At 39.7% G+C, this 22,333-nt stretch overlaps 1 long non-coding RNA gene across 2 annotated transcripts; it reads right to left on the bottom strand.

The window, feature by feature from the left end:
* Positions 1 to 55: 55 nt before the first annotated feature.
* LOC142830661 (uncharacterized) lies at positions 56 to 21,449 on the bottom strand. Of its 2 annotated transcripts, none has more exons than XR_012906102.1 (3): positions 21,396 to 21,449; positions 5,932 to 5,992; positions 56 to 275 (listed from the first exon to the last, which is right to left on the bottom strand). It is a non-coding gene; the product is annotated as an uncharacterized LOC142830661 (long non-coding RNA). The 2 variants fall into 2 exon arrangements; XR_012906103.1 differs by lacking the exon at positions 21,396 to 21,449 and adding an exon at positions 7,360 to 7,486.
* Between the last annotated feature and the right edge of the window lie 884 nt (positions 21,450 to 22,333).

Here is a 22,333-nt window from a genome sequence, read left to right as displayed (position 1 = left end):
TCCTCCCACCCCGGCCCAAGAGCGTCCCCCACATCCCCGTCCCGTCCCTGCCATGCACAGCTTTCAGTCTGGCTCCCCCTCGCCAGCACGTGCTGCCAGCTGCTGCTGCCATGCGTGGTGTTTACACGTGAGCGGGGAGATGCCCAGGCATGATGAGACATCACGACCCAGGACTTTATAACTGCTCGGCGCAGCATTGCGTTGTGTTGTGTTGTGCAGCCTAGCTCCAGGTTCAGAGTCCGGGGACTTCTGGGGCCCACGTGCAGACTCTGGCCCTGCAAAGCAGAAATCAGAAGGTAAGGTAAGGTAAGGGGAGGAGGGGGAGGAAGGGGCTTGTGTGGAAGGGGAAGGGGAAAATGGGGGAGGGGGAGAGGGAGGAAGGAGCTTGTGCGGAGGGGCAGGAAGAGGGGAAGAAAGGGGAAGGCACCAAGGGACAGCGTGGAGGAGAGACAAATGCCATGGGGCCAAGTGTAGTCAATGAGGAAAAGGGCAGGAGGGGAGATGTCAGTGGGAGCAGGGACAGGGTGATGCTTGGAGAGGAGAGGGTAAGGGCATTGGGGGCTAGAGGGGAAAGGGGGAGGTGCTGGGAGAAGGCTTGAAAGACGGGGTGGACATGAGGAAGGCCGGGATGGAGCAAGTCATTTGTGAGGGCACAGGGGCATGAGGGAAACTGGGACAGAGGATGGTGAAGGGGTGGGCATCAGGGAAAAAGAGGGCAAAGGGGGCATGGGCAGTAAGGGAAGGGGGATGCATCAGGAGGGTGCAGGGCTAAGGGAAGGTGCAGGTGACAGGGGATTCTGGGGGTGAAGCAGAAGGGCAGACACCTGCAGGGGAGGGACCAGCACCAGAGGAGAGAGACAGGGCATGTGTGTAGAGGGAGGTGTTGGAAGAGGGGATGAGGAGGGATAGCTCATATGATCAGAGTGTGGCTACTGGAGCAGTGGGGACAGGGGACAGAGAAGGGCTGGTGGAGGGGGGCAGGTCGCAGGAGGGCAGAAAGAAGGGCAGGAATCAGGACAGCAGAGGAGGGTGAGGAGTTGGAGGGCAGCAGGCACCAGGGGAGCTGATGGAGCAAGGGGAGGAGACATGGCAGCAGAGAAAAGGTAAAGATTTATATAATATTTATTAATAACTTGGGTGCCTCAGTGGCACATCCAAACAAGCCACATGAACTCAGTACTGGTGCACAACACAAAATTCATTTTGTTCATGGGAGGAAACTCTTAGGCTATGTCTACACTGGCGGCATCTTGCGCAAGGGTTCTTGTGCAAGAAGTCTTGCACAAGAACACGTCCACACTGCCATGAGCAAGCTGTGCTTTTGTGCAAGAGCATCCATGGCAGTGTGGATGCTCTCTTGCGCAAGAAAGCTCCGATGGCCATTTTAGCCATAGGGGTTTCTTGCACAAGAAATCCCTGCCAAGCATCCACACTGCTCTCTTGTGCAAGAGAGCTTACACCTGTTAGAAAAGAGCGTAGCTCTTGAGCAAGACACCCTCTCTTACCACCCCGTACTGTAAATTTCCTTGTACAAGACCAGGAGGGCAGTGTGGATACTCTGTGGGTTCTTGTGCAAGAACGGCTGTGTAGACAGTGTAGACATAGCCTTAGAGGGAACACTTCCCCCAGGCTCTCTGCCCCCGAGTTAATGTCACACACATTGGGTTAATGCAATTGCAGGATAGTTATATGAGGGGTTTTGGTGCGGGCCAAACTAATCCCTGTTGGTAGGAAGATGGTGGGAAAAGTCCTTCGAGAGGGGTGACATGACACCTTTTATTTCTGGTCATGTGTCCATCTTGCCCCGAGCATGTTACCTCCAGAGGCCTGGTTAACGGGGGTCAACGCATGGTTAACAGGGACCAGGGGCTGTGGCTAATGGGGCACCACCAAAAGTTATACAAACCTGCCACCCCTTCATGGAAGGTAAAAGGAGTCTTTCCATTGGTTTGAGTAAAACTTCAGTACGATGGTCTGTGCAGAAAGCCTCTACAGATGTGTTGTTTAAAGAGGTGTTAAATGGTTAACAGGTGGGTGAGAAGCACAGGGTGAGTGTAGGTGATGTAAGTTTTGTTGCGTTAGTGAAAATGGTGTGCTCTGTAATAAAAACAGTGTGAACTTAATTTTCCTGTGCTGCATTCATTATTATTCATGGGGTTTTTTAAAATCATTTTCACAAGCTGGTGCTACATATTGGTTGAAAATTAGTTGAAAATGCCTGGCACTTGTCAAAATCTGAGGGTACATTTACACTGCACATCGATTTCCAAAAAAAAACTATTCCAGAATAATTATTCCAAAATAGCTTAGTTCAAAATAGCACGTTTACACTACAGGGAAGTCTCAAAATTAGTCCAAGACAAGCTTCCCTAATGTAGACCTGCTATCTAGATTTAGAGCCGCAGGAGGCACTGGGGAGAAATAACTTAGGGTACGTCTATACTGCAAGCTTATTTCGAAAAAAGCTATTCCAGAAGAGATCTTCCAGAATAGTTTATTTTGAAATAGAGCATCCACACTACAGGGAAGCCTCCAAATTACTCTGATGCAGGCTCCTTAATGTGGATACACTACCTTGATTTAGAGCCCCAGGAGGCAGTAAGGAGGAATAACTTAGAATGGCTCTGGTGAGGAGCTATTTCAACATAGCAGCAGTGGTGTGTCCACACCCCCCCTCTTCTGAAAGAGCTTTTTTCCAAAGAGGTGTTATTCCTCATGGAATGAGGTTTACCAATGTCAGGAAAAGCCCTCCATTATTTTGATTTTATTTCAAAATAACGCAATTGCTGTGTGGACGCTAGTATTGTTTTTCCGGAGTAACAGCTGTTATTTCAGAATAAAGATGCACTGTAAACGCACCCTTAGAATGGCCCTAGTGATGGACTATTTGAAAAAAGCAGAAGTGGCACCTCTACACACACCCTATTTTGAAATAGCTATTTCGGAATAGGCGTTATTCCTCGTAGACTGAGGTTTACAGATTTCAAAATAAGCCGTTCGTTATTTCAAAATTATTTCAAAATAATAGAATTGCTGTGTAGGCTGTATATCGTGAAATAACGGTGCAGTGTAGACACACCCTAAGAGACACAGCTGTCTCTTGTGCTGAACTCCCTTTAAATTTCAATAGTGTTTATCACTGTGAAGGCATTCAATATCATTGAAACTGAAAGGGGAGAAAAAAAACCCTTCTCTCCTTCTCAGAAGAAATCCGCTGTACATTTTCCACCCCTCTTCCAAGCCCTGCAGAATTACTCCTCACTGTCACAGAGGGCTTCCTCTCAGGCCATGTCTATACTACTTTTTTTTGCAGAAGGGCGATGCAAATGAAGCACTGATTATGCAAATGAAGTATGCAAAAATGCGAATCAGTGCTTCATTTGCCTTGCCCTTCCACAAAAAAAATAAAAAAAAAAATGTAGGCATAGCCTCAGGGCTCTCTCTCTGGAGATGTAGTTCCTCTGATACTGATGATCACTAGCTCTTCTCTTCTCCCATGCCTTTGGTAGAGGTTTCCTTCTGCCCAGCTGCTCTCTCCCTCTGGAGAATGTCTCAGGGTACAAAAGGCTTCCTGCAGGTCCCTTCATTGTTCCTTTCCCTTTTATTCTGGGCTTTCTTCCAAAGCTCAGATTTCCTAGCCTCTCTCTTCTTTCAGAGAAGAACTTTCCTTTCATAGAACTCCCATACTATCTGTCTCTAATGACCTGTTCTGTAGAGGTCCCAACAGCCCAGCTTTCCTTCAAATCCTTCTCTTAGGGTACGTCCACACTTGCTTCCTAGATTGAACTAGGGACGCAAATGTAGCCAACCAAAATTGCTAATGAAGCGGGGATTTAAATATCCCATGCTTCATTAGCATAATCTCACCAGCGCTATTCCGCTCGCCAGCTGATTCGAACCAGGAAGTGCACTCCGGGACTCGTTAGTTCGAATCAAACCCCTTGGTTCGAACTAACATTACTCCTCAATTTTTGAGGAGCCAAGGGAGTTAGTGGACGTGGGCCAGAGGAACTCTGTCTGAATGTGTGAGTGGTAATAAGCCCCACAGTTGCAGATGCTCCTAATCTAGCATCCTCCTTCTAGCTTTATAGATGGCCACCCTGGCCAGCACCAGGAAGAGGAGACCTGTTCCTCTCTAGTTGTGAGGGAAAGGCTAAAAGTAGAGAAGTACTAAAATATTTTACTGCACAGGAGTATTCAGGGAGTTGCCCCAGGGTTAGCATCGGTGGTGGGGAGCCCTGGGCCCTTTAAATCACTGCTGGAGCCCTAGCACACTCTAGAGGGCACCGAAGGGATAGTAGGAGGAGTCTAGCCCAAGCCCTGCCCCTGCCCCTACTCCACAAAACCTCTCACACTGTTCTTTATAGGTACATCTAAACTACATGGCTCCGTCGATGGAGCCATGTAGATTAGTTTACTCGACAAAGGGAAATGAAGTGGCAATTTAAATAATCGCCGCTTTGTTTAAATCAAAATGGCCACCGCACTGTGCCAATCAACTGTTTGTTGGCACAGCGCAGCAGTCTAGACGGGGATCTGCTGACCCCAGAACCCTTCATCGGCAGATCCTTTATGCCTCCTTTATGCTGACAAAGGGTCCTGGGGTTGGCAGATCCCCGTCTAGACTGCCACCTTATGCCGAAAAACAGCTGTTCGGCACAGTGCGGCAGCCATTTTGATTAAAATGAAGCGGCAATTATTTAAATTGCCACTTCATTTCCCTTTGTTGAGTAAATTAATCTACATGGCTCCATCGACGGAGCCATGTAGTTTAGATGTACTTATAAAGAACAGTGTGCGAGGTTTTGTGGAGTATTAGAGAATAGAGCTCGAGGGGGCCTTATTACAATATAAATAGAAATATCCCAAGGGACCAAACATATGATTATAATGTATCCACAATCACAGCTAAAACTGGCATCAGAATTACTATAGAATAGTAGACCACATCTGCTAGTGTACATCAGCGTCACTGACATCAATAGAGTGAAGCTGATTTAGACCAGAGGAGGATTTGGCCTAGTATATGCATGTCATTATCATCTTTGGCTCTTTTTTTCGATTCTTCTCCTCTCTTTCCTGGTCTGAATGGTCTCACAACCATGGGCCTCTGTAACTCCCTATTCCTAATTAGGGAGGTAATTTATACCATAATCCTTTGGTTCCTTCTTGATCAACTCCTTTTTCTGTTGCTCTTGTAACAGACATTCTTTCTTGCTCTACCATATGGTAAAGGCAATATGCTAATTGTATTAAAACTGAATCCCAGTCACACTGAGGGCTCGATTCAGCTATTACTGGGTCCAGTAGAAAGACTTCCATTTGGCTTCTGACTGGCATTCTGAGTTGAGATTGGAATCAATCTTCTGTGAAGCACAGGGTGGATTGGTGGGCTCCCTTTTCAAGAAGTTCCGGGATTTCTGCAATCTCTTCTAGTCACTTCATGTTGTTACTGGCTTTCTTTGCTACACCATATAAAAATGTATTAACTGTAAAGTACTTCAGAAATGATTTTGAATGGATGACATTATTCAAAGAAAGTGCACTCAGCCTGGCAGAGAGAGTATTTAATAATTGGACATAATATATAGACATGTCATTATAGGCCTCTCTAATTTGTATGTCAGGTCCTTGTAAGAAGTGTCTGAGGCTTAATTCAAAAAAAGCCTTCCATGTCATTGAAGAAGGCAGTATGTACCTTCTGCTCTTGAGAAATTACTACTGCCTTTTGGAGGGCAGTCTACACAGTAGACTCTGTTGTTTAGATTTTGTGAGAGAACAGGGACAAGAGACGAACCATATTGATGCACTTTTATATTTTCAACCCATTACTTTCAAATGATGGATCATTATCTGTCCATTTCTTTTTTAACCTCTAAGTGCTTATCAACCACTTATTTAAAAATCATCTGATTGAAAAGTTAATACTACCTGTAGCTTCTCTGGCCTTTATTCTTCAGGAGTCATGTTCCTGCATGGTTTCTTAAAGGTCCTGAGAACAAGCATACAACATAGCAGTTAAAACTGCACACATTGCTAAAACACAGCTTAACACCTGGAAAAATGTGCACTGTCATTTTTACCTGTCTATAGAAAATGTACTCAAACGTGTCAAGAAACACATCAAGACAGAAATGTATTGTTTATATTTATATGTGACTTTTTTCCACTTTAGGAGACTGCAGTTAATAGCATTTTTTTGAATTCATTTTTCTATTGAATTAGGTGCTAAACTCCCCTGGATATCAGTGGGATCTGGATTTAATTCAATCTGCATCTCCACCAAATTTTTCCATAATGCTCATCTCATTGGAATTTTCATACTCATGTACAATAGCTCATGACATCACAGAAAAATAAATGACTATTGATTTTGGTTAAATGCATTTATATTAAATGTTATTCCTATAGTTTCATGTCAAATTCCAGTTGCAAATTTTATTCATAGAATTAGAAAGTGATTATGATTGGCAAAAGTATTCATGTGGCTGCACCATCTTCCAACATAGTTTACATGGTGGACTGTTGGGCAAGTTTTGAGATGCTATCAGATTAATTGCTCCAGCTCTATCTATAGCTTAGACATGAGCAGTGAATTTAATAAAGGTAATTTTTTTGCCTGTTGGACTCTTTAATCATGACCTTGAAAGGTGCAAAGGACTTCTTAACAGATGCAAAGTGAGAGTTTGTGATACTGAGATCCTCACAGGATCTAGCCCATTGTTTCCATTAACTATTTAATTAGGCTTCAATCCAGCAAAGTGCTTAAGTAAAATTATTTGTTTGTCTTAATGGTAATATTTGTAGTCTGTTTGGAATGTCATCTGGCAATCTATGCATATAAGATGATTCTGTATATTTGGTCTTTATTTAGTAACTTCAATACAGAAAAATATTCTTCAATGATTCCCATATCTAAATTTTTGAAGCCCCCTCAGGGTGTGATCCAAAAGCCATCGAAATCAGTGGCAAGATTCCCTTTGCATCAATAATTGATATATGGTAAATTGCAAGTAGTTTGCAAAATAAATGGAATCTACATTTAAACCTCTTGCCCAGAGCTGATGTTATAATCAGAATGCTTTATCTTATAAACTTTTGCTAAGAATAAATGCATTAGGTACTATCTAGTTAGATTTATTACCCATCCGATTGTTTGTTGCACGTACTCCTGAGAAGTTAATTTCCTAATGGTGCTACATACTCTCTTCCAAAAGCTCCTTTTGGGACACTTTAACAATCATTCTCTAATTTAACAATGGTATTAAGAGAATGCTTATATTCTTGTCCAATTATGTGGACGCACACCAGTTTTTGGTTTTGTGTAAGGGGTTAATCTTCAGGGATGAAACAGATTACCAGCTTTTGAACCAATTGAAGTAGACTCTCCAGAAACAAAGCCAGGACAAATAATTATTGGCAGTTCACAGAAGGCATTCTGCGCTTATAGCACTGCAGGATATCGTTAAAGTCAGCTCACTCGTCTTAATGGAAAACACCTGTGGTCCGGAACACAAGAAGAAACTATGCTTTCAGACATTCAAAATAAATTATGGAAATAAAATCACCCTTTCACCCCACTAGCACTGATGTCCCTGCTTTCCCCCCAAAACAAATACGAAACCTTAGTCTTCGAAACTGTGTTCACTCTCAGCTATTTAAGAACGACAAGCAATTTCAGTTGCAATATTAATCAGAAGCAACCTTACTACAAACATACTGAACAAAGGCTCAGCTGGAGACCCTCTTTTAAATAGCTATTAAAAATTAATGTAAACTCATTAGAAACCTTTAACACTAATAACAGGACAAACTTTAAAAATCAATTATTCTCTGAATTTCAAAGAACCTTTGCTTTTGTGCTACTTACTTACAGAAAACATTTGTTAAGGCAAAAAAAAAGCGCCATATTGCACAAATGATTAAAACTGTATTAAAACAAGCAGTCTAAGGTAGAGGGGAGTGTACAGATAATATCCAAACCACTTTTCATTTGGTTTAGAAAATTTAACAACTGGATTTAAATGTAATTGATATCCTCAAGTGTGAGGTGGCCTCGCCGGTAGGCATGATAACTCAGAGGATGTTACAGTAATATTTAGTCTGAATTAGAAAAACCAACAGACATTCAGTATTTTAATCAAGTTAATCCCTTGAGGGGGGAAAAGGAGAGAGTGTGAGAGAGTGTGTGTGTGTGTGTGTGTGTGTGTGTGTGTGTGTGTGTGTGTGTGTGTAAATGCACACTACTGTGTTCTGTTTCTTCACTCCAGTGCATTTCAGTGGAAGGACCTGGAAGGAGTTGTGAGAAACAAGATTTTTTTTTTAACATATACCATTACAGAGGAAAGGCTATAACATGCCAACATATTGAAAGATAGTAGTTCTTGAACTCTAAGGCAATTATGGAGCTCTAAAAATACACCAGGACTACTATCTACATATGCAATATTTTCCAAGTTAAAAAATGCCACAGTGCGTAAAAATTGTTCTTTTCACCTCTACAGACTGGCGGTTGTCAGGTTAGCTTCAGAGCCAAATTACCGCAGTAGCCTGAATAGTTTGACTATGCATTCACAGCATGTAAATAAAATGAAAAATGGCTTTCATCTGACTTCTCATGTATCCAGGAAACAAATGTATTCTTTTTATAAAAAAGGAAATATCTCTGATTTCAGAAATGCTTTTAATCAATCTTTCCATTTCCAAGTGACTGTGTCAGTATATGCTATGCTTATTTTAAGAAAAATAGACATATAGTTCTGGAAAGTATCCAGATATAGCAGTGGCATGATCAGCAGAAGTAATTCCTAACTATATAAAGATGCCCCAATGTCTGAAGGATATACTGATCCCTGATGATAGGCTGAATGTTTAATAGTTTAAATTGTTTATTTTTCTGCAATAAGCATAATACTTCATTGTTAGAAAAGGCTTCACTTTGATCATACACACAAAGCAGGATCTCTTCAAATTGTTTTTTCTCCATTTTACTTCCATATCCTTTTTCTTTCTGTGAATCTTCTGCTTCACACTGTTAAGATATAGGCTACAGACTACTATACCTAAATCAGTTCAATGTCTAAAGATTCTCCATTTGACCTCAGGGGATAGACTAGATAATCTAATACAATAGGTATTGTCTTATTCTAACTTATCTCATTTGAAAGGCATTCAGAATTCATGGCCAGTTACAGACTGCAGAGAGGTCTGGCCTCTGACGTATTTGATGAATGAACACACATTTCAAATGTAGACATGTCAAAGTATTTCTTAGGTTTTGAACTTATAAGGGAACAGTTCAAAGCAATGTACACTGTAATTTTACCAAGAAGGAAGCTCAATAAATAAATCCACTAACATTTTTTGGATTTCTAGGAAATGGATGGAAGTGTTTCCTTGACATGGCCTTTTTGGACCAAAGTCAGTGCTCATGATTGATACTTCATCTATTTTAGTCCTTACTCCATTAAAAGCAGAAACTATGTTCATGTTTAAGGTCCTGATTTTCAGATGACCCTCAACACAGCCCTTAGTAGTCATGAGTCCATAAGCCACTGAGGGTATGGCTACACTAGCCACCCTAATTCGAACTAGGGTGGCTAATGTAGTCATTCAAACTTGCAAATGAAGCCCAGGACTTAAATATTTAAATGCCCGGTAGCTCGAACTACCTGCAATGAGGAGTAACGGTAGTTCGAATTAAGAGTGTTAATTCAAACTACCTAACTCGTGCCATGTGTAGCCGCAGGCAGGTAGTTCAAGCTACCGGGCACTTAAAAATGGCGTCGCCTGGGAACATGCAAATGAAGCCCAGGATATTTAAATCCCGGGCTTCATTTGCAAGTTCAAATGACTACATTAGCCACCCTAGTTAGAACTAGGGTGGCTAGTGTAGCCATACCCTGAAAGAACATCCATGCAAGCACAGTTATTTGTGGGTGACAAATCGTACCTGAAGAAACAAAAGTCATCCCTGAAATTTGGACTCTTACTATTACATTGAGCAACTGATATCCCAGAGACTGATGCCCTGCTATCCTCTACTGCATGGGGGATAGAAACAGTTTCTCTGGCCTAGTGTTAGACTAGAGTAGCAAAGAGGGCAGTTGATCAAGACACCAGACCACAGGAGGCACCATTAACCTAAATTGTTCAGACTTTGGCTTCATCACCAGGTGGTGGGGTTCTAGGCCCCTGGATGCAGTACCATATGGTGGGGCTTTGGCTTTTTGCCCTGGGCTGTAGTGAGTCTAATGCAAGTTAGATTTGGCAGACCCTGTGAAACCTGATTATGGCCCCTGGTTGAGAATCACTGCTTTGTTGTCTTTGCCTCTCCCTGTTCTTGCGAGGAAACTTAATAGCAGAAAATAATCGGAGCTGGAACATCAGTGCTAAATCACCACCCATACACTCAGATCTGAATCCAAATTTGGTTCCAATCTTGGCAACTCACACCCATCTGGGAAAGTTCAGTTTCAGTTGTGGTTTTCAATATGAATCTCAGAATTCCAGCTTCCTTCTAGTTAAGTGACAGACCCTGGATTTCCCATGCTAGGTGGAGGATGATCCATTTTTCTTGTTTTTAGAAGTATCTGAATGTCTTGAAGTAGTCTCAATGTAACATACTCTTTATATTCATTACAGACAAGTTTTGGTTCCTCTTTGCCGTGAGGGACACTATAATACTGTATAAAAATATAAACACCACTGGGTGTTCCCAGCAGATGTTCCCTAACAACTGTAATCAGTTGTTCCTTGAAAAAACATCACTCACATATCAGTACCAGTGCAACCAAATGTAACAATGGAAGAACCCGCATCCACTGTGGATACTTACGTTTGAAATTGTTAAGATTGTCTACAACACATATTCTATGTAGTTCCTCCTAACATTTATTTTCCTTGGGATGAAATTAGAGGGAAAGGATTCCTGTGTATGCTATTTTAGGTCAGGATGTCATGTGGGAGGAGAGTAGGGCTAAGGCAATGATCTTTAGCTATGGTGCAGTTCTTTGATTCTACGCGGGGGTCTCAACAAAGACTCTAGCTATCTTACCCATTACAAAGATAGCTTCCCCAATTATCACCTCTAATACTATTAGCTCACAGACATTTACCTCCCCCCCCCCCCCCGCATCTGCCTTCTGTTCTGAAATTTGATTTGTCCTTTTCATATGTGTTCATTTTTTTTCATTGTATCCTTTGGTATATATGTTTGTGACTATTTTCTTCCACTATTTGATCTGAGGAAGTGGGTCTGGCCCACGAAAGCTCATCATCTAATAAACCATCTTGTTAGTCTTTAAAGTGCTACATAGTCCTGTATTTTTTTCTTTGATTCTATGAGTCTATGATATAAAATATTAAGAAGTGAAAATTCACCTCAAAACAGAAAATTGAAATTTTGTTCCTTAAACAAAGCATTTCAAACTTATCAGAATGCTGTTCCATATTTTACAACAAACTTTCATTGAAATCTACACATTTCCTTGCAAAACACTGACTGAAAAAACTTCCAATAGCCCTACAGGAACTTATATTGAAATGCCAGGAAAACTATTGCCTGAAGTTAAAGAAATGAAAGAAAACAAATCTTGTAAATCTTAGTAAAACCAGAACTATTCAAGTTTAATTTGTTGTACAAAATACTTAAAGAAAATACATTTCCCTTTTATTTTCTCTCTTGATATCCCTTCCCGTATGGTGTGCTGCAGTATTAAACATCTGGGTTAAACTGTAGAGCTTACTGGATTTGATCAAAGCTTTTTCTGTCATTTTAATCTTTTAAAAACACTGCCAAACAGATCTGGTGAAAGATTATGGAGCCTCGTTTATCTGTGATAGTCTATCCTCTTTTGTTAAGATATCTTTATGCTTCAAAAGTTGAGCAGACATCTCAGAACTTAAGAAAAAAAAGATTAATCTTATGGTATTTGTAATTGTGATTTGTGATGTCCAACATATGAAATTATAAATCATAGAATTATACTCAGCCTATCTGATCCAATCACAAGGCACACTTTAGTTTTGAATAGAGATGTTAAACTCTTGCTCCTCTTAGAAGCAGCATGTGCCAGCTTCAGGCAGAGATTTGAACATTGGCACTGATCCAGCAACTAAGAGGAGTAGCTGCCGAAAGACACTCACAGATTCTTCACCTAATCGTCAGTAGTACTTGTTCTTGTGTCAAGTTTTATTTTTCTCAAATGAATTACAAGATGTGTAAGTGTAAGTCATTTAACCATTTCCAGGAAACCATCAGTGGAAAGAAAGCATTTAATGCTAGTCCCAATATTACTATTGGTAAACCACAACCTCTTACACTGACATTATAATTTAAATTAAATAGAAGTCTAGCTTATAAACTCACTCTATGACCCATACTTTATGGACCCATACTCTTGGATCCTAATCACAATGAAACTTTTCCATTTAAAGCAATGTAATACAAATATTCCTTGGTCAAGCTATAAAACATAATGTATACAGGCAACCTTTTGAGAGTATTTTGGATGAATAATGTTCTATGCCCATTTGAAAAAAAAAAGAGTGGGGAAAATAGACATTGCAACATAATTGTGGGTTTCAGCAGAATCTGTATTTGTCCATTAATAAGAGGTCTGTGCACATGCTTTCTCTGGAAATGAAAAAGATGTGTAAAGTGAAAGATTCTCTCAAATACAAGGGTTAAGACAAAAGGTGTTGTGGGCTAGCTATGATGGGCTTTTTTTAGAGCAATGGGTATGGCAGATGACAGGTTACACCTACTGCACTACTGCATGGGGATAGCTTTACTAAGTACTAACAATAACATATGGAGATTTAAGTTGTGAGCTGAGTTCAGCAGACAGCAGGGTTTCCACTTCTGAAGCATTCTGCAGCAAAGCTAAAATAACGAGCCTCACACATTTTCACAAGTGGTAGCATTGCAAACATTTACAAAATATGAAAGAAACAGTAAAATCTGTGTGCGTGCATGTGTATGTTGTTGAGATTTTGAGAGAAGGACAGGAAAACACGTAGCCCACAGAAGATATATTTCTTTTTTTTCTACATGGTACCACAAAAGCCTTTTAGACCCAAGAAAACCAACAATAGAACACCACTTGTCATCACCTACAACCCCCAACTTAAACCTGTCCAACACATTATCAATAAACTACAGCCTATATTGGAACAGGATACCATACTCAAAGAGGCTCTGGGAGACAGACCCATAGTCTCCTATAGTCAACCACCTAACCTCAAGATCATTCTTACCAACCACCAAAGGACATACCACACTAATACCAACCCTGGTACCTTCCCTTGCAACAAACCCCGTTGCCAGCTTTGTCTACATATTCATTCTGCTGATACCATTATTGGACCTAACCAAGTGAGTTATAAGATCAAGAACACATATTCCTGCGCATCCAGAAATATAATCTATGCTATCATGTGCCGAAAGTGTCCGTCTGCTATGTACATTGGACAAACATCTCAGACACTTCGCCAAAGGATTAATGCCCACAAAACAGATATCAGACAAGATCACAAAGAGAAAACAGTTTCTTGCCACTTTAACCAGAAAGGACACTCTCTAAATGACTTAGCCACCTGCATTCTGCTACAAAGACCTTTTACATCTGCACTTGAAAGGGAATCCTCTGAACTGTCATTCATGTTAAAATTCGACACTTGCCAACAAGGACTTAACAAGAATTTGAACTTTCTCACCCATTACCAAGACAGTTTCCCCAATTATCACCTGTAATACCATTAACTCACAAACATCCCACTCTCCCTACCTTAATATCATCAATTCACAGACACTTACCTTCCTTCCTCCCCCTCCCCCCCCCCCCGCATCCCACTTCTGTTCTGCAATGTGATTTGTCCTTTTCATATTTGTTCATTTTTTTAATTGTATCCTTTGGTATATATGGTTGTGACTACTTTCTTCCACTATTTGATCTGAGGAAGTGGGTCTGGCCCACGAAAGCTCATCATCTAATAAACCATCTTGTTAGTCTTTAAAGTGCTACATTGTCCTGCATTTTGCCTTTTAAAAAGTGATGATAAAACCACCAGCAATAGCATGAACAGAGAGATCCTCATAAGATGAAGCACAATGTCCAAGAAAGGAAATTTTCAAAAATTCATACACAACTCTTGATTTACACATTCACTGGAGTTTGTGCAGATACTTTCTGAAAACTCTGTCTTTCAAGGGTTTACTTTCTTTTCTGGGACCACTTAGCACATTGTTAAACACAAATAAGTGAAGGTCCTTTTACAGGGGCAAAAAGAGTACTGAATAAACTTAATATAACAGATAAGGATCTTCTGAATAGGTTTGTTCCCATTTAGGTTCAAAGGCTTTTGAAACTGACATACATCAAAGAGTAAGGAAAGAAATAAAACAGAAATATTGCCATCCAATGTGTAACTGGAAAAGAGATGGGCACATGGAGCTCTGACTATTGCAGCCTGTTCCTTGGGTTTTCACAAAAAGTTTCCATTTCAAAATATTAGTCTTAGCAAATGCAATGAAAAAAAAAAAGCAAATTAAGCTGATGAACAGAGGTGGATGAATAATAGATTTTCGGTAAGCTGGTAATTCTGAAAAAAATGCCCTTTGTGGGAAATAAAAAATATATTTTTAAAAAAATGTCAAGTCAAAATATGGAAACAGATTTTGTTTTAGGTCAAATGAAACTATTTGATCCAGACCAATTGTTTTGTTTCCATTTTTAGCATTTTTTTAGGTTTTTAAAATAAAAATCAGAGAAAAAAATTCTTAATCAAAAAGTCAAAATATTTCTTTTTGGAAATGTTGAAAAGAAACTGATTTTTTTCCTCAATTTTTTATCCAAAATATTCTGGCAAAGTTTTGATGTTGCAGAATACATTTTATGAACAAAAATTTTTGGTTAAAAAAGCTACTCCATTCTACTAACAAAGCAAATTAATGCTAGGGAAGAGCCAGGAGTAGAGTATCTAAAGCTGCTAGTCGCAGACACTAAATTCTTACTTCCGTTTTGAATTCTGCTTCTTCAATACAGGAGAAACCCATCTACAGTAACCCTGGAATGCCTTGTTGGCTTTCTGTTGCAATTGAGCCTGTTCTATACATGACCATAGCACCACTTTTGAATGTGTACTTGATATGGGAGGCAGGGGAAAGAGGGAGATATTGTCTGGACTTCATGAAGGAAGGCAGCATTGCCTCATGGAGTCTGAGGGGAAGGTCAGAAACTTCTGCAAAAAGTGAGCAGCTTTGCAATGCTGGCGTAGCCTCCAGGATTATGAGGTCAAAAGGCTATAAAGGTGCACGTCCTGGGTATTGAAAGCCTTTTTTTCCATGCAGCAGTCAAGGGAGCCACCCTCTCTTTCCCCTCAAGGTGGGAAATATGAAGTTGGGCTAGAACTTCTTGTGGGCACTGTGCTAATTGCTCCTCTTTAAGGAGGACTGGGAAGGAATTCTTCCCATACCACCATATTACCTTCAGTGGAGTGAGGTCTGTTCACCTTTCCCTCAGCAGGTGTCACGGACTTTTTCTGGTGAAAAGAAAAGGGGGTAGGCTATATGGTGCAACTTATTTTGTAAGTGTGGAACACGTTTCCAGTGCAGGTATTCTATAAGGAAGGCAGCCAATGACCAGATTAATGACCTGATTGGACTGAAAAGGATGCGCTGGATATAGGAACAGAATGGGAGGGAGGGTTGAGGACTCCTATAATTGGCATGGCAGGAAGCCATCCCTCTCCCCCTCCTCATTCTTATAGCCTACCCTAATCCTTCTACAAGGAGTGTGAATGGTTAGATCCAAGCCATGGAAATGAAGGGTGTGGAAGAACGGGTCGAGGTCCCAGGTAATGATTTGAATAAACATAGATCTGCCTCAACTGTACATACTGTCTGCCAGATGGTCCCAAATATCTATATAATAAAGTTTGCTCTGATTAAAATCCGTATCAAGTGCCTCTTGTCCTCGTTTAGGTATAGCCAGACAATGCCAGGGTGGTGGTGGCGATGTTAAGGAAGCACAATCTCTTTCTCCATTCTGCAACAGGCAAGGGGAGGTCACACTCTGAATCATCTCTTTAGATTTGAAGTCTTAAATATGTATTTGGATAGAGAGAATTCTCACAGCTACATTGGCTAGGAAAACAAATAAGGGATATAAATCTTCTTGCTTCAAATCATAAACCAACAATTAAATTTGTAGGCATAGGCAGGAACTCTCATTATAGGCAGTCAACGCCATAATTTTCTACTTCATGGTCTTTTTTTTTACACCTTCTTCTGGAACCTCTGGCACTGGACCCTATTGGAGTACTTGAGTCAATGGATTGCTGGAGTGATCTGGTATATCACTTCCCATGTTTGCAATCATATGACCAAAATCTACTCATATGAATAAATGTTTGTAGGGTTGGGTCTTTATCTTTGCTCTCAATAGTGGATTTAAGAAAGTGGATGAAATCCACCATCTACAATCCAAAACTGTTGAGAGCTGGATCAACAGTTTTTGATCCTTTTGCTTAGTAGATCCTTGGGACTTGAAGGCACTTAGCACTTTGTACAATGGGACACATTGTATATATATTATGACTCCCTTTTGACCTATCATAAGATTATTAATTATTATTATTTATTATTAATCCTAAAAGCCAAAAAATTGCCCTGTTCTATATATTATCAACAAAATGAAATCTGCCTGTAGGGGAACTTTCAAGTTTGTAGCCCAGCAGGATATAAAATCCCATTCACCAGAGTAAGCATAAATGAACAAACAGGCTTCCTGAAGTTATAACTATGCAAAATATATTAAATAATGTTTGAAGAGAGTTAATTATAAACTGTTTAGATTTAAACTTAATATGTTGAGCCTGAGAGAAATGGATAGTTATACAATTGCCTTATCTGTCAAACAGACAAAATCCACGAGAGAGCATTTAATACTATAGCAGGAAGGATTTTGTGACAATTAAATACAAGCGATAAGAATTAAAAATAGTCCAAGAAATTTAAATAGAGCTAAATTTAATGCCTAAAACATTGTTGCTAGATTTTTTCATTTTCTTGTTTGTAGATCATGTTACACGTAGAGTTAAGCAAAATAGTAAAGTTTTTGTGAAAATTTTTTCAATTTTGTTTTTGACAAGTTCATATTTGCAATGAGGTTTTTGCATTCACCACGTGTCTGCCAATTTAAAGTGTCAAATTTGAGACGTTTGTCCAATGTACCCAGCAATGTTATAGCCCCCAACTTAAACCCTACCAATGCATTATCAAGAACACATATTCCTGTTCATCCAGAAATATAATTTATGCCATCATGTGCCTAAAGTGTCCGTCTGCTATGTACATTGGACAAACATCTCAGACACTTCGCCAAAGAATCAATGCCCACAAAACAGACATAAGACTCTCTCACAGAGAGAAAGCTGTTGCTTGCCATTTCAGCCAAACAACCATTCCCTCAATGACCTTAAAACATGCATATTGCTTCAAAGGAACTTTAATTCCAGACTTCAATGAGAAGCTTCAGAATGGTCATTCATGCTTAAATTTAACACTTTATTTATGGGTTTAAACAAGACTCTAATTATCTCACCCATTACAAAGATAGCTTCCCCAATTATCACCCCTAATGTCATTACCTCACAGAAACTTCCCCTATTATCACCCCTATGTCATTACCTCACAGACACTAGCCTTCCCTCCTCACCTCCACTCTGTTCTAAAATTTGATTTGTCAATTTTATATGCGTTCATTTTGTTGATTGTATCACTTTGGTATATATGGTTGTGCTGATTTTCTTCCACATATTGATCTGAGGAAGTGGGTCTGGCCCACGAAAGCTCATCACCTAATAAACCATCTTGTTAGTCTTTAAAGTGCTACATACTTCTGTGAGAATATTATACACTGTAATGATTCAGTCCTTACAGCAGAGCAGCTAAGGGTTGTGCAGAAATACTTGGCTACTGACAAAGCTGCCGAGCATGGTGTTTTGTGTCTCACAATCTAAGGTAATGAAGAAAGTGGAGAAAAGTAGGTACTGTTAGTTAGAAAGAACACTAGGCCCAGCCTAAACCATAAGGCATTATGCACGTGGCTATAAGATACACTCTCTTAGGGTATGTCTACACTACCCCGCTAGTTCGAACTAGCGGGGGTAATGTAGTCATCCGCAATTGCAAATGAAGCCCAGGATTTGAATTTCCCGGGCTTCATTTGCATGAAGCTGGCCGGCGCCATTTTTAAATGCCGGCTAGTTCGAACCCCGTGCCGCGCGGCTACACGCGGCATGGAGTAGCTAGTTCAGATTAGGCTTCTAATCTGAACTAGCTGTACTCCCCATGATTAGAAGCCTAATCTGAACTAGCTACTCCATGCCGCGTGTAGCCGCGCGGCACGGGGTTCAAACTAGCCGGCATTTAAAAATGGCGCTGGCCGGCTTCATGCAAATGAAGCCTGGGAAATTCAAATCCCGGGCTTCATTTGCAATTGCGGATGACTACATTACCCCCGCTAGTTCGAACTAGCGGGGTAGTGTAGACATACCCTTAGAACCCTTAGCAGCATTTTATTCATGCTATCCATGCTTTCAATTCCTTCTATATATAGCTATTAAACAGACTCACTCCCTTTTCCTGGCAGAAACATGGCTGCAACACACATGTCGGTTTTTTTTTTAATTTTCTGGATTGTACTTTTAGTGACTATGCTATGGCCACTGTCTGCCCTCATCTTTGAATGATTTACCTTCTAATCACTTGTGTGAAATTCAGAACAGATTTAGAGATTTGCTTGATGGGCACAATGCTGTTTTCTCAACACCACACAGAAGCTTCTATGAACAGGTACCGAGCAAACCATGAATGGTGAGCATTAGCTTCTTGACTTTCCACATTTCCTTCAGAAGCCAATAGGGCCCAGACTTTAAGAATTAAAGATTATAACTGATTATTATTTAGTCACCATTGTTTGTAAAGCATTAGTAAATGATAGAACCGTAAATGATAGAACCACATTTCTAACCAAATTTCATAGGGCATAAAAAAACTAAATTAAGTGTCAGAGGGGTAGCTGTGTTGGTCTGATGTGCAAAAAAAAGTAGAAGTGGTCATTTTAAAATCAATCTTGAAGGCATTCGCCAGTCACCAGGGGGAAAAGTGATCACTTTCTGTTTCAATCCCTCTGTAAAACATACTTCTGCTATCAAGTCAATCAATGTTAATCCATTTCAGTCATAAATACTTTCACCACTGACTCAGTCATTCAAATACACAATGCAATTCTGTGATGAAATTCCTTTGGTATCCAGGCCTGTACATAGTTATATTGTCTCATATCTCCACTTAGCTTCCAAGGCTGAACCTTAACTTCCCCCAAGCTACAGCACAAAGCCCAATGTTATTACTGGAACAGTGATGTCTTAATAGTCAACCTGACCGTGGCAATCTTTACTTTTCTAAATCTGGATATTATTGCAAAAAACTAAATAGTCTATGAAAGCCTGAGAGATCTTTGTAAGATAGAGAGAATGTTAGTGGATGGAAAAACATTTGTAAAATGTGGTAGACTGTTCCCCCTTTTAACAATACCCGTCCATTGATTGTCAGGGAAATGAGCAGCCTGGGAGCTGCCAATCAACTTTGAGCAGTACCTGGACCCCTAAGTTACAACAATGGCTGCAAATTTCCATTTGATAAAAAGACCACACCAATTCTTGATGAATGAAGACCTTGCTGCACCAATCAATACAGCTGTGTCAGGCTACAGGTAGGTGAATAAATATGTGTCTGGTGAATTTAGCCCATGTCCTGTTTTCAATCTATAAATATCACCATCTTTGTTACGTTATGTAATTGAACGTTTGACTAATACCAGTTTTAGCCTATGAACAGTGACAACAAAAGTACTTAAATGAGCAGGAGCAGCAATATTAGGACTTAAAAGACAAGCACTTTAGCTGCTTGGGTTCTATCTAATATAGACCAATGGAACCCATACTGTCCTTTACAAAGAAGTACATTACAAACTAGATATGTGAATTTGTGTGATGTACTCCTTCAATTATGAAAATATCTAGACCCCCCTTGGTTACTTCTGTCTCTTCTACTGCCTCCTAAATTGGATGCCGCTTCTCTTCTTCCTTGTGTTTTAGATATTTATTTAAAAAACAAATTCCAAAGGACTTTTAGCATAATAGCAATGAGAACAGTACCAAACTGTTTTACAAGGCAATAATCTAGTTCCCTTATTGCAATACTCTAACCAGCCATCAGCCTTATCGTTTTTCCACCCGGGAACCAAATTATTGCCTCATAAAACAGATCACTGCTTCTATTATAGCTTAAATATAATTGTATTTAAAGACCTTGTTGGTTCCATTTAGCAAAATTAGGTTTTATCTTATTTCATTGTAACAATAGCTTTTAATAACCTTGGTGATTTTGCATATTTAGATCTTTGTGGAAAAATATGCAGCAAAAATAACAACATGAAATGTTCACCTTTTCACAAAAAGGTGAAAAGTGAATTCTAATTTTAGTAGCATGATAAAAAATTAAGAATGAATAGTTTATCTTTAAAAAGTCATTTTTGTTGACTTGAAAACCTAAATAGTAGCACTGGGGAACAGCTTTACTGTCTGTCAAAAATTTTGTAATAAATCTTGTCAGAAAAACAAAATTTCATTAACATTTAAAATTTTCAAACTAATTTAGTAGCTTCACTTAAGTATTTTTGCTGATAATTTTCAGCCAAATGAAATCAAATATATACATCCAATATAGGAAAATGCCATTGAATACAATACAATTCCATGCTGTACAACCTGGCATTGAAAATGATAGTTATGTGCCAAATTTACTAAAGTATTTAGGCAAGTAAAGACACAGAAAGGCACCAAATAAGATTTAAAAAAAACACAAGTGAGTTAGATACTTAACTCACACTAATGTGAATGGCAGGTAGATGCCTAATGGGGTTAGGTGATTATAAAAGATTGGGCACAGTCCATATTCCATTTCAAAGCCTCCAGGTCTAGCTGATCAACTTGGATGATGTAAGCAATACTTTTGTACTGTCCAGAAGCAATCTATTGCTGCAAGTATGTGCACGCTATTAGCCTTTTCTTTCCACATAGTTTTACAAACCCGCACAATAGCTCACGGTTGCTAACAAGCTGTTTCTCAGAAAACAAAAAAAGTGAATTAATAAATATTTAAATAATTTAAAAATAAATAAAACAGCATTGACAGAACAAAAGAAAATGCCCACGGGATCTTGGGTGTTCCAATAACAAACTTTATATTATTAGGTGGAAGGGTGGGGCTGGTGCTAGCATCGTTTAGGCATTCCTCAGCACCACCCAGAGTGAACTGCACTTACCACACTACCCTCAAAGCTGCCCAGACCACACCATGTGGGGTTTCGGCAGCAATTTAAAGGTCCTGAGGCTTCAGCCACAGAAACAGATGCAGCGGGGAGCTCCGGGTCCTTTTGAACTCCTGAGTCCCAGGGCAGTTGCACCTTCTCTCCCATCAATGGGCCTTACTACATAGACTTAACTCCACCTGGATGAGAGGCATATAGCTTAAATGAATGTAATTAGGTTGATGCAGTGTCAGTGCAGACTCTGCTGCTTACTTTGACCATTGCTTCCTTTCAGAAACCATCCCACAATACCCCACAGTTGAATTGTTACAAGTGCTCCTGGTGAGGATGCACCACTGACACAAGGAGCTTAGTGTGAACTGATTCAATTACTATGCTAGCTGTATGTCAGTGTAACTTAGGTAAACTTAATTTTATAGTGTAGTCTTGCCCTGAGTCCATTTCCTAGATCTGAAGAAGATCTCTTTGTAAGGTTGAAAGCTTGTGTCTCTCCCAACAAAAATAGTCCAATAAAACATATTATTTCACCCATGTAGCCTCAGCTTCACAACATGGCAATTGTACATTAGCAGCTGAGATAGTTATACAAATGAAATGTAAGAGAGGGCCTTTAAGTAACATACTAAAATTAGGATGTGTAGTGAACAAAGCTATGAGACTGTGATGACTTTATTTTCTGTATCAGAAAGAAACAGTCATTTTGTTTGCAGTCTTGGTTAAGCTCACAAAGTACATATACTATCACATAGTGATATACTTTTTTATTATTTTAATACTTTTAAATTATTATTTATAATTGTAGAAAACATGTGGTTGCCATTTGTATATCAAAAGCACAAGAGGAAACTTTAGACAAGAAATATTAAAGCTTGTTATAATGAACTAGACAGCAGGTTGATTCATAGGATTGGTACATTAAGGGCATAGAAATT

Source organism: Pelodiscus sinensis, chromosome 9 (assembly GCF_049634645.1).
Source record: "Pelodiscus sinensis isolate JC-2024 chromosome 9, ASM4963464v1, whole genome shotgun sequence".
Lineage (NCBI taxonomy): Eukaryota > Metazoa > Chordata > Testudines > Trionychidae > Pelodiscus > Pelodiscus sinensis.
This window is presented reverse-complemented; position numbering and strand designations above follow the sequence as displayed.